This window comes from Triturus cristatus, chromosome 3_2 (genome assembly GCF_964204655.1).
Source record: "Triturus cristatus chromosome 3_2, aTriCri1.1, whole genome shotgun sequence".
NCBI classification, from domain to species: domain Eukaryota; kingdom Metazoa; phylum Chordata; class Amphibia; order Caudata; family Salamandridae; genus Triturus; species Triturus cristatus.
Genome location: NC_140584.1, coordinates 272493641 through 272506602, shown reverse-complemented (window position 1 = coordinate 272506602; position 12962 = coordinate 272493641).

The window sequence follows — 12962 nt, the reverse complement described above, 5'->3', positions numbered from 1 at the left end:
GACACCGGCATAAGTCACAAATCAAGCCCAGAAGTACTATTACGAGCAGTTCAAACCAATAAAGGACTTACTTAAGTGTCACAATATAGAGTTAATCAAAATAAGTATATTTTGTTCATGTGATTGTTATGAATTCAGAGCCTATTACATGTCTGAAATTAGCATTTTTTGTTGCTTTTTGCATTTGCGGCACCTTGAGCTTTAACTTTATATTTTAAAAGCTAAAGCATGCCGTGAATGTTAGAGAAGTAAACAAATAGAAAAGCAAGGCGGCAGCCGCCGTGTTTAAAGGTATAACCGACGTAAAAGCTGCATAGCCGGCAACAAACAAAAGGAAGGCGGCCTCCGCCTTCCTTTTGTGTTTAATTGTCTACACACATGGAAAGGAGGAGAAGGAAAAAGCACCTTTGGCTATGTTAGAAGCCACCAAACTGCTAAATATAGGTGCGTGGGCACCATTTTAAAGTTAACGTGCAGATTGTAATGATGTTGAACACAAAAAAAAGAGAAATATTGCAAGTTAAAGCGTGACATTGCAGCGGTTTAAAAGAAAAAGTTTGTTGAGCCACGCGACACTCGTTAAAAAAAACAAGCATTTGAAATGTAATCGGTCTAGGGGATAGGGGTGGATGCGCGCAACTTACTAGTCCAACTTCAGGGAGACGTTCCCCACCAGCTGCTCCGGGGTCCAGCAGGCTATGGGTCCTGCCGACTGCTGCCTGCAGAAGGGCACGGTGGCGGCCAGCGGCATGCCCGGGGTGAAGGAGTTTATGTGTCCAATGTTGCGCGCCGTGGGCAGTGGGGTCCTAACCACAGCCTGCAGGGCTGGCAGGCAGCTGGCAAAGGGGTCTTTTTCAAGCTCCAGCGGGGCACTCTCGGGGAGCGTGGGAGGAGGTGACGGGGCATGGGGAAGCGGGGCGCCATCATCCTTCTGCGGGGGCTGCCTGCCTGGTGAAATGTTAATGAGGAAGGAGAGCATGTGTCCATGCCGTGCCTCCTCTGCGGCTGCGACGGCGGGGATTGCAGGCTGTGGTGGTGCTGGACTCTAGCACTGCCGCTAAAAACAACCGCCATTGCGGTCAAGGAGGAGGATGCAATGGCGGCAACTGGCAGGGACTAGTAGACACTACGGGAGACAATAGGCTTAGTAAGCAGGTACCGCTGCAGCAGAGTGTCCGTAAAGCGAAGCACAGCAACATTTTCACCCACCACTGATCGCGCAAATAAAACTGAAACCAGCTTGTGTCGAAGTTAAAAAGCAAGCATTTTCAATGTAAATTGGTGTCGCATTTCTGAGAGTTGGAGCTATTAGTGTTGTAAACGTCAATGTTTTTTACCGGTAGACGAGTAGATGGGTACAAAGTTCAAAAGAAATGTGACAACAACAAAAACAAGCACGTGAAAAGAAGAAAAAAAAAAGACGCTAGTGGTGCGCACACGCGACGGCAAAATTGAAAGCAGACTGGCGACTGGTGTGCGATGTGCGCTCACCATGACGAGAGAGGAAAGCCAGACGGCGCCTCTACTCATCATTGTGCGCGTAACCGCACGTTCTATGCTAGCCAAAAAGCTGTGGTAGGACATTTAAAAACCCACTTACTAAATGTCTCGCAGTCAGTGCATGTGCTGGCTCAGGCGAGACCTAAAAATGAATTAACAAGAAGAAATATAGTAATTTCTCCTCGTAACACCTCCCCTGGGAAGGCGCAAGATTTTGGGGAATTCCCTGGTTTATGAGTTCTTTTAGAACATTGCAATGTTGGGAGCTCCATTGAAAACAATGGAGTAGCTTCAGGCTTATATTGGCTGGTATAAGTCCGGAGCTCCAACATTCCAATGTTTCTTTGTTCACAGCTTTGGCTGTGAAGAAAGGCTTCAGGGAGCCAGAGGAGATATCAATCCCCTCGCGCTCCCTGAAGCCTTTCTTTTATTATTGGACCATTCTGCCCTCTAGTGGCTGAATGTTCTAATAGCCTTATAGCCATTCGTAGCTGGGCTATACCGGCTATTAAAGTCACGCTCCCTTGTTAAAGGCCCTCGCCTACGGCTCAGGCCTTTAACACTGGAGCGGGGCTTTAATAGCTGTTATAGCCCGCTACGGCGGTCTATAAGGCTATAGTAAATCTGGGAATGTGTCAGAATCCATGGGAGTGGCTTGGGGACACCCACCGTAATACTCATGGAATGCTTACCCAGTGCACAGTAGGGCAACACCGTGATTTGGGCAGCGTTACCCCAGATTTAGGAAGCCACATGGCTTCATTAATCTGTCTTTGAGGTTTGCGTTGCAAATATACCACATTGCATGATGCAAATGCGACACAGCCTTCTCATAAATATGCCCCAAAGTGCATTGAATCTTATACCTAAAATGGTTGCCCGCGACTCAGCTGACTCGTGAATCGTTTGCTGTTTTTGGCACTTTTTTCGCAAGACTGGCTTTTTTCCTGTCTTCTGGGTAACTCGGACCTCAGCTCTTTAAGGCACCTTTGGGGTTGGCCCTCCATGGCTGTGGATTTTTTTTTTTTTCACAGAGTGAAACTTGGAGGCAGAGACAACCTGTGAGTTTCAAGATGCCAGATAGAAAAACATTATCCCTAATCCAGCCAATCACAAGTTGTGAAAAAATTAAAAATACACTTTACAGGATTTGCAAGTTAACAACAGAGATATTCAAAAGTGTTAACCATTTAAAGCCCGCTCTTTAACTTTTTTAAATGGTTATATCTTAAAAACCACTGCAGGTGTTTACCCCAAACCAAAAAAAAGGATTGCTGTATGAGTGAGGTTTTACTTTCATGCTATGTTAGATGTAAATTTATTTCCCTCGCGACTGCAAGCAAAACTGCTGAACATTTTACACCAACTCTGGCATGAAAGTAGGTCTTTAGAAACATGTTTTTGATGGTTTGATGTAAACCCATTCAAATATTTTTAAGATCTAATGGCCATATTTATGGCAAAGTGGTGCAGAGCAGTGCAGTGCAGTGCAGCGCAGCTAGTCACCTTGCTGCACTGTGTCACTGGGAAAGGGTAGGAATGCACCGTATTTAAGGCTTTAGGCACATTTCTGTTCATTCCCCCTGCGCTGGCGCATAATGGACTGCTTAGCGCCAAGGCAGACACCCTTGCACCATTGCATGCAGGATAGTTTTTGTGCAGGAAGGGGCACCGTCCCGTGCAAAAACAATCCTTAAAGGCATATTCCTCCATCTATGTGTGCTGTAGACTGCAGCACACATAGAAAGGGAAAGTAATCAGGAGAAATAAAGATATTTCTCCTCGTTACGCCTCTCGTGGGGAGGCATATCTTTTGGGCGCTTTACCAGGTTAACAAGGTTTGGTAAATTTGAAAATGCGTCAAAATCCATGGGAGTTGCGTGGGAGCACTCACGCAATGCCTGCGCAATGCCTACCTTGCGCAGAGTATTACAACACATTGATTTGCAGCTGTGTTGCATTACTCCAGATTTTTAAAGTCATTCAAAGCTTTAAAAATATGACTTCAGGTTTGCGTTGCTTTTGCACCACTTTGTGTGGTGCAAGAGCGAGCAAAACCGGGTCATAGATATGGCCCTAAATGTTTAGATAGTGCTGGCGGGGGGGGGGTCTGAAAAAAAGAATACATTTGTGCATTTCTGTGCCATTTTAGTCCACATCAGTTCGAGGGCTAGGGCCACAGCCACCCACAAATTCTCATTACAAACGTACACTTCTCCCACTTGTCGAGGTAAGCTTTGGTTCTTGTCAACCAATCAGGCTCTGCAGACACAAAAAACTGCTTAACCAACAACCCGCATTCACTGGAGGCAGGAGTAAACTTACTCTAGGGGCCGCCATATTTGGGTATTGGGCACAGCATCATGCAAAGGGCGAAGATTTAGCATAATCTGACCTCTAAGGTAGAGTGGGTGGACGCTTAATAGGCCGCCTAAAAAAGTTACAAAGAAGATAATTGTGTATGGACTAATTTTCTAAGAGATAGACATAAGTACATATAAAATACTGTCAAAAGACTACAACCTCAAATAGGAGGCCATGGACTTGATACACCTAAAATGGCGTATCTCAGAGCGAAAAGGTTTGAGTGGATGGTCCAGACAGCGGAAGTCAGTCTCCGAGGTTCATTAAGTGCAGCAGCAAAAGAGGAAGAGGAAGAAGTGCACTGCCCAGGAGAGCAAAAAAAGGAATCAAGGAAAACGATGTATGCGAGTTCTTCACTCATCCAATGGCCAAGAGAAAATGAACACCCAAAAGGTCACATGTAAGATATGTGAACAGAAGCTGAGTTGAGGGGGGATAGGAGTTTGAATTGGAAGCCCTGTAAACTCTGCTGACACTGCCTTTGGAAGGGGGAACAGGAGCGGGACAGGACTCAAGGTCCTAGGCTCTTTTGCGGCTGCTACCGCCTCCCGCAACATGTGCCCCGTGGCGCTTTAAAACATCGGCAGGGCTCCCGCAGCGCGGGACGTGCCCGCGCGTGCGTGCCTGGGCCGTGCCTGGGCAAAGACCAGGCCAAGGGCGGGCCCATCTGGGCCCGCCAGCGACTGACAGAGGCTGGGCTGGGTAACCCCTCTGACGTATTGAAGCCAACATGGGTAAGCGTAAATTGCCTTGATCTAACGATCTGCCAAAAACTAAAGCCAAGATCCCCCGTAATTGTGCCGCCATAATGTCTTACCTAACTAGTGCAGTGGGGGCAATTACCACAGAGATCCACAATGTAGAAGCTCAGTTGGGTATGGTTGAGGCGAACTTCGTTGACAATACCTCCCCCTTGGCAGCCTCACGTACCTCAGGAACTGACTTTGTTAATGATAATACAGCGGGCCGATGGTTCTATTTATGATTTTGACGCTATACCAAATTCAGGTCAGGAAACGTCTCTGGGGATTGGTGGAAGTATACCCATGACCTCGGCAAGGAAAATGTCCGTAGCACCTTTGAAAAAAAAGAGGAAAAAAGGACCCAAGGGAGGCCCGAATAAAAAGGACTCTGTCTCCCAGGAGGGACTTGGTAGTCATATGAATATGGAAGAAAGGCAGCCCTCTCACTTGGGAACTACTCCTACAGAAATAATTCTAACCCATATTGACACTTTATTTGAGACATTGAGAGTGGAATTAATTAATTTTATGAAATTTGGGGTTGATCGGATTATGAAGAAGTTGTTACATCTTGAAAGAAAGCGGGAGAGGGTGGCCTGTTCTAATATTATCGAGAAGGAGAAGGGCGAGAATGGAAATCGGATATCTTCCTGTAATAATATCAACCAAAACGAGGATAGGGTGTTTGTCACCGGGGAAAATGGTGCTAGTACCTCTGGTTTTGGCCCCCAGATGCTTAATGAACCCCTCCAGGGCCCTAAAACAGTTCCTAATCTGCTGAATAATGCTGGAGCCCATGGGAAAGCTGAGGTTAGGCCTATGACTGGCACAACTAACCCGATTGGTAAGAATAGTCATGTAAGGCTCCACCTACCCCCGGAGTCCACACCTCTGATAGCAGTACTAACCGGGGTACCCCCCCTTAAGATGAATGTTGGGAAACAACAGGTCAGCTAATACGCAAAGTTAAATCTTGGTGTTCTAGACACTCTGAGGAGGGCTTGAATGCATCATCTCACATTATAATGGCCAGACCGGTTGACTGGGTTGGCCACTGTCACAAATATATTGATGGAGATTGCGTTGTTGTAAATTTTTATATGAAGGATGTAGCAGATTGGCTTTTGAGACCGCTCAGTGTGGTGACGAAGAGGGAATAAAAGTATTTCCTCTGGGTTTTTTTTATCCTCCCAAAGTGGTCGAGAGGGCTAACTGTTTACCTTCCTCTCTAGGGCCACAATGGAGAGAAAATAGGCAAAGAGTGGGTTTCAGACCAAAGCAGAGTGGAAATCTATCTCTAGTGAGCGGGATCCCTATGACTCCTTTATCTGTGGGGGGCACCATAGGGAAAAGCTCAGCCACAAGGAGGATGGAAAGAGCAAATATATTTGGAAATATTGAGTGAGTTGGATGGAAATGATTGACTAACCACCATCCCTCTTGTTCAAGGGAGGGGAGAGGGTATACAACGGGAGCCCATAATAAACACGACACAAGTAAGCAGGTCCAATGTAGTAGGTTCAGTTAAAATACTTAGTTGGAACATTGCAGGGCTGAGAAATAAAATGGAGGATGCTATATGGAATAATTTCTTAAAGGAATATGATATTATTGGGCTTCAAGAATCCTGGGAAGTGGGTAATACCCTCTGGTTGGATGGCTATTCTACCTATTGTGAACCAGCGAGGACCTCGGTGGTAGGAAGACTAAAAGGGGGTTTGATTACTCTAATATCCCTCAAGGTTATAGGTACTCGTCGGAAACTGGAAACAGGGCTAGCAAATTGTTTAGCTGTTGAAATTGTACCCTCCAACTCAACTAAAGTTTTAGTTGTTAACTTCTATAACTCATTTGAAGGAACCACAGCTATTGAACATCTGTCTAGTCTTAAAACCTATCTGGAGAGTTATAAGGAGCAACAAGTCACATCTTATTCGGTTGTTATTTTATGGGATTTTAATATACATTTATGTTCCAAGAGCTGTTATGTTACCGATAGTTTAGGGCCTGGCATGTATTCAGATGCACATTTCGAACACACACTGCAAGGGGAATTTTTGGAACAAACCCATGCAGATTTGGGTCTTTTATATCCAAATGATTTAAGAGATACGGTTGATATGCCATCCTTTAAAGGTAGGGGAATGCATACGAGATTTTTATAAATACTGCCCTGGAAAGATTTGTTAAACATTACACAGCTGTGTGGTCACAATTTAGTGACCACAATCCCATACACCTTATGTTGGGAGGGGGTCTTGGGCTCAATCTGGTAACCAATAAATGGGTACCCACAGCAGTTACTAAGAATAAAGACCAGGGCCGTAGACTAAAATAGTGTAGGGTCATCCCAGAAGATTGTTGTAATAACTTAGCTTCCAAAGTGGGATTGGAAGTAGAGCTATGTCTTAATAGTGGGGCAAGAGAAAATGGAATTTTAGCCGCCAATGGTAACATTTGCTTGCAGGTGGCAAAAGATCTTACGTATGACTGTAAGAATTATCCCAATAGAGGAGAGAGGTGGTTTGACCATAAATGTTCAGTGGCGCATCAGAAGCTGATGGCTGCCCTAAAAAATAGACCACAAGATAAAAGTTTAATAGTTGCCCTTAGGAAAGAGTATACATTAGCTATTAACACACGCAAATTATGCCCTGAATTAATTAATGTCAATTGATGTAATAAAAAATAGTGCCAAGTTCTGGAATATTGTAAATAGACCATTCTTTGTGGATAACAAAGGCAATCTGCTGGACTGCAATATCCCTGAAGAGGATTAGTTCAAGCATTTTAAAAACAGATATGGGGATCAGTGTGACTTGGAATTTAGGAGTTCCCCATACGTAGGCAGGAAATATTCCCTAGTTTTTACAGAGACGGAAATAGCAGTGGCTATAGATCAAATGTTAAGGAACAAAGCCCCTGGACCGGACAGCGTCCCAGCTGACCTATACAAAGCTGATATAGCTGTATGGTCTAAATTATCAGCAAATGTTTTTATTAAAGCCTGTGAATTACGTTTACCCCAATCTTGGTCACAATCGGTTATAGTGCCGGTTTTTAAAAAAGGGAATAGCGGTGACCCGCGATGCTTTAGGCCAATTTCATTGATAGATTCAGACTTGAAGGTTCTAGGCAGAGTGGTCTTGAGCAAGCTTACTGAGTGGCTTAATGACGCTAATATCCTCTCAAACTTGCAGTACGGGTTTAGGAAAGGGAGAGGAACTACGGATCAGTGCCTAAATCTGCTTCTATTATCTGGAAGACACACGGTTGCGAAGAAAGGTTCACATCATTTGGCTTTTATGGATCCCTCTTCAGCCTTTGATTGTGTTAACAGATCCAAACTGTGGCATCTGCTATTAAAACTAGGCCTAGATGAAAATATAGTAAACTTTTTAGCGGATTTGCGTCAAGACCTTAGAGCCACGGAAAGATTTGATCAAAAAGGTAACCTTACTCGTAGTATTCGCATTATTAAAGGAGTGAGACAGGGTTGCATCCTAGCCCCACTTTTATTTACTTTATATATTATTAATCTAGATACAGTTCTAATGGGTGGTAGCTTGGATATTCCTCGTGTAGGTGAGTGGCTAATCCCAGCTTTCCTATACACGAACGATTCTGACCTCTTAGCTAGAACGGCAATTGGCCTACAGCATCTTTTAACATCGTTTGCTGCTTTTATGAAGTCCTTGGATTTGGATGTTAATTTTTCAAAGTCTCACACCATGGTTTTGGGGGTAAAACCCAAGAAATATAAAACTCACTATTGTGAAGGGAACATAATAACACGGGTGGTGTCATTTTTATATTTAGGAGTGTTATTTGATGAGAAGGGTACTTTGGTCCCACAAATGAAGGCTAAAAGAAATGCAATGGCTAGCTCTACCTTTGCTGTCCTAGAGTTTGCACGTAGATTGGGATCGAAGTCAATGTGTGCCATGCTAAACATTTATAGGGCCAAATGTCTGGCTATGGCAAACTATGGCTCAGATCTCTGAGGATACAGAGAAGCGGGCTATATCCAAATAGTGGAAAACACATTTTTAAGGAGTTTTTTATCTGTGCCCCAATCAATAGCTACCTATATTATCCATCAAGAAACTGGTCTAAGTTACATATCAGATACTATAGGTATGGCACCCTTACTTAAATGGATAAGCATTTGGACAAACTAAGATCTCGGGATGAATCGCAATATTATTTGCGATTGTTTGACTCTTGACTGAGCAAATAGTATCCCCTGGTTAAGTTACGTGAAAAAGAGCGCAACTTATTTAGGGAGACCAGAGTTATTTAGCTCCCCAGAGAAACTTCGAAAGGTGGAGATGCGCTGGGCAAAAAGCATGTACCTGCAATTATCAGAAATGGATAGGGAGGTTGTAGAATTAACTAAACCCATTGTACGGGCACATCAGCTGTTATCCACCTCACGATCAATTGAACCATATCTAAATATAGTTACTAACCACCATCATCGTTTCCTCCTGGTGAGATTTAGATTGAACCAACTACATTTACTCTTTGCAGAACCAATCGGATTGCAGAAGCCAAAGGAACTGCATGTTTGCACATGTGACAATTTTTCCACTCAGGACTTTTGTCTTATTTTGTGAGCATTTTTTGCACGTCCGAAATTGGTTCATTTTACCTATTTTAAAAGGCACAGATTTTATACAGGCTAGACCTACTTTTATATATTTGCAAATGTTGACCAATGTTTGGGAAATCTTTAGCATAGCTAGCTTTTTGACCGCAGCAGTCAGAATACGGAAAAAAAGAAGGACCACCATTAATTAGTATATTTTAAATGTAATGAAATGTACTGTGATGATTCAGATTCTGATTTCTTTGTATTTTGTGATGATCTAGTTTTTGCAATATTTTTAAGGGAAATTCTATTCAGTGATTTAAATGTAGTATGCTTTTATGGTTTTAAATAACCAAATAAAGTGAATTTGACTGACTGAATTGGATTTTCTAAAGTGCAGCAATCATCCCATAAGAGGTGTCCGGATGCTGAATATACTTGCTGACTCTGTGGAAAAATTTCAGCTAAAGCAGCTAAGTCTTTATTAATTTCCACAAGTATAGACAGTTGGATCATACTTAATGAGGCAGAAGGTTCCAAGATTTACTAGCATGGTAGAAGAGCTACCTCCCATTCTTGTTTTCTTGAACTGATGTTCCTCCAGTAGCTTCTGTGCAGCTGATCGGAAAGGGTGAGTGGTCAAATACGACTTCACACAGAAGTTACATTTTAAAGGGCTATTACCTATTAAGATCTAAGACAAATACCTATAACTTTGAAAACAGCTTTCTTATGGATGGGCAGCCAATGCAGCTCCTTTAATTGTTGCCTAATTGAAGAACCCTTGGGACAATTCAGTAATAATCTTGCTGCACATTGTGAATAATATGCAATCTCTTTAAAAAGACTAAGGGTAAGCCCACATCAAGGCCTAAAAAGTAGTCCAGGAAGAGTGTGTTATTGCCTGAATTACCGTTTTTCTACGTTAGAAGATAAAAGGGTATGACCTTAAGAAGCAGGCAAATATAGAAAAAACAGCTAGAGCCAATTTAATTAATCCGCATTTTAAAAGAGATTTTATCATCTATATAAACTCCTCGTCTCTTAGCTGATTCCACCGGTGTTGGTAATTGGCCCAATTACTCTGGACACCAACATGAGCTCTAAATGGATGGACAAGCTTGACATATGAGGACCTCAATCTTCTCTCCATTCAACTATAGAGAGTTGCTCTTCGTCCATCGGGCTACCCATGCAAGACAAGATTGAAAGTCCTCAGGGACAGATTGTAAACCCTCTTTTAAGGAGACAACAATCTGAGTGTTGCTTGTATAGCAAATTATTTGATAGATAAAAGATCTTAATAATACAGCCAGTGGAGCAAGATTCAGCTCAAATATGGTCAGGCTTGGTGAAGAGCCTTGTGGAACTCCACTTTTAGGGGACGTGCAATTGAGAAATACAGATCTAGTTTCACCGTTTGGGAGTGCTGATCTAAAAAGGCGGCAAACCAGTCCCAGGACTGAACTCTAATACCATTTTAAGTCAACCGTTTAAAAAACACAGTTTGGACACCGTATCAAAGGCAGAGCTTAGGTGTAACATGTGTAGCACTGCCTTATGACACTGATCGGCTGAACTATGCTGAGCATCTGTAGTCATAATTAGTGCTGATTCAATACAGTATTGAGATGGAACACAAGACTACGACAATTCAAATAAATATATTGATTCTATACAATAAGTCAGGTGCATATTTACTTTATAACTGGGAACGGTAGGCAGGGAATTCCTGTTAAGTTTTAGAGGAACAAGGGATTAGCACCTGGTTGTTTCAGTGACTGGAGAACAATAGCCTTCTTCCAGTCTATTGAAACTAACGCTCTAGTAAGTCAGTTAACAAAGGTGTTGTAGATTTCATTGTCTTTTGTGGCAAAGTAGGAGGCCCTAGATCTAATGGATTTTGAATGCAATACGTGTTTACAGAGTGTCTCTTCAGACATTAGATCAAACTGACTCAGAGTAGATTGAGGTGTCAGTGTTTCCAGACTGATGAACATCCTCATTTGGAGGTATTTGCATTAAATTATCTGCCAGTGATCTCAATTTTTTTTTTTTTTTAAAGTGGACAAATTATTGCATGGCTTCTACGAGGGATGTACAGCTGCTGCCAAAGAAGGCGGATTACCAAGGCTTTAAACAATTGAAAATATTTCCAGCAAAGAATGACTTGCCTTCTCAATTTTGTTTGCAAAATATTTTACTTCAGCTAATTATAGTGTCTTTTTACAGCCTTCTAACCCCCTTTAATACACTTTTGTATCTGACAAGTTGTAAAAAAGCCTTAATTTTCTCTCTAACATGACTCCTTTGATTGATTGATTAATTGTACTTTTATAAAGTGTGCTGCTACCCAAGATTGGGGAATAGGGGAAGCCGCACAGACCACTGACACCGGATTCATGTGAAAAAGGACACTTAATTGAAACAGGTGCATATCGCAAATATGAATCCTGGGCCTTTTGCCTTACAAAAGTAAGACCTCACTATACAAATATGTAACCCATGTTAAACTATACCTCACCCCTAAAAGTCCATTCCTCCCACAAAACCTAACCTGTAAGTCTCTACTTCCTACTGTGCTGACCTACATCAATTGAGACCTTAAACCTCCAATACATTTTTCATGCAACTATTAACCTCTAAATAAGTCAACTTCCTAATGAACCTTAAAATTCCTGTCTCGTCCAGGCTAGGCATGAGTTTGTTTACCAATTCCTCTTCAGCCTGGTTTGTGGCTATCAACAACAATAAACTTGGCTAACCTATAGCAACTTCTCGGCCCATCGCCACCCAGAAAAAGGCCCTGACTACCTTTCTCTGCCCCCATCCTCCTGCTCAGCCAAACACTTTGGCACGTATAAAGCCTTAACCAACACATCCTGCATCTGCAATGAATACAGCTCAATCCCATAGTAGTACAGTTGGTCCCCATAAACATTGTTTGTGCTTCAATTCGTCATGCTCGATTCTACCAATGCCCCTATCCCTACAAAATACTCTAATTTCTCTGTTTATCTTCTTCCTTACTTTCTCTATGGCTACTGGCTTGTTAGCCCCTCGCCACACCCTCCTAGGTATGAACTCTGTCCACACAACGTGGCATCCTGACCACTACTTTAATATTTTTTTTAAGTCATTCTTAATCCCTCTGATCAAAGACACCCCTTTTCTACCACTAGATCTTTCTCCCCTAAATGCAGCAACAAAACAGTGGGCACCTCCCTCCTGCCATCAACCTATTCAAACAAGGTAACAGTTCTCACCATCATATGCCCTCTATGCCATACCATTGCACTTGTAAGCCGTTGGGGTCAAGACCCAGGTTGGCACCATGTCTGCTCTGCCTCGCCTGGCTTTCAGCCCATTTTTTGAACGAGTGCCCCACTATTCACAACGATAATCTGGCAAACTCTGGTCCTAGAACCGAACATGAAAAACAACAATTACAAGCGAAACATAGAAAGTACTAACACTCCCCTTACTGCACATATCACTGAAAACAATCTACCCATGTCCCTGATATCTGTCCTGCTCCAAGCCCTTATACCCACTTCTGTCTCCATGCCTATGTGGACAAATGTGCCCCAAAACCTTTTGTGTCCACTCCCATCTGGGTCAGATTCTTCTGCAGTACAGCCAATAGTTGAAATGCTGTCACAGGCCTGCCGTTAACATGCCTGAAAATTGACCTGTACCTCCTGGAGATAATCCCCGCCCTGAGGCAGCCCATTGCACCGGGCAAAAACTCATCAAAGGGT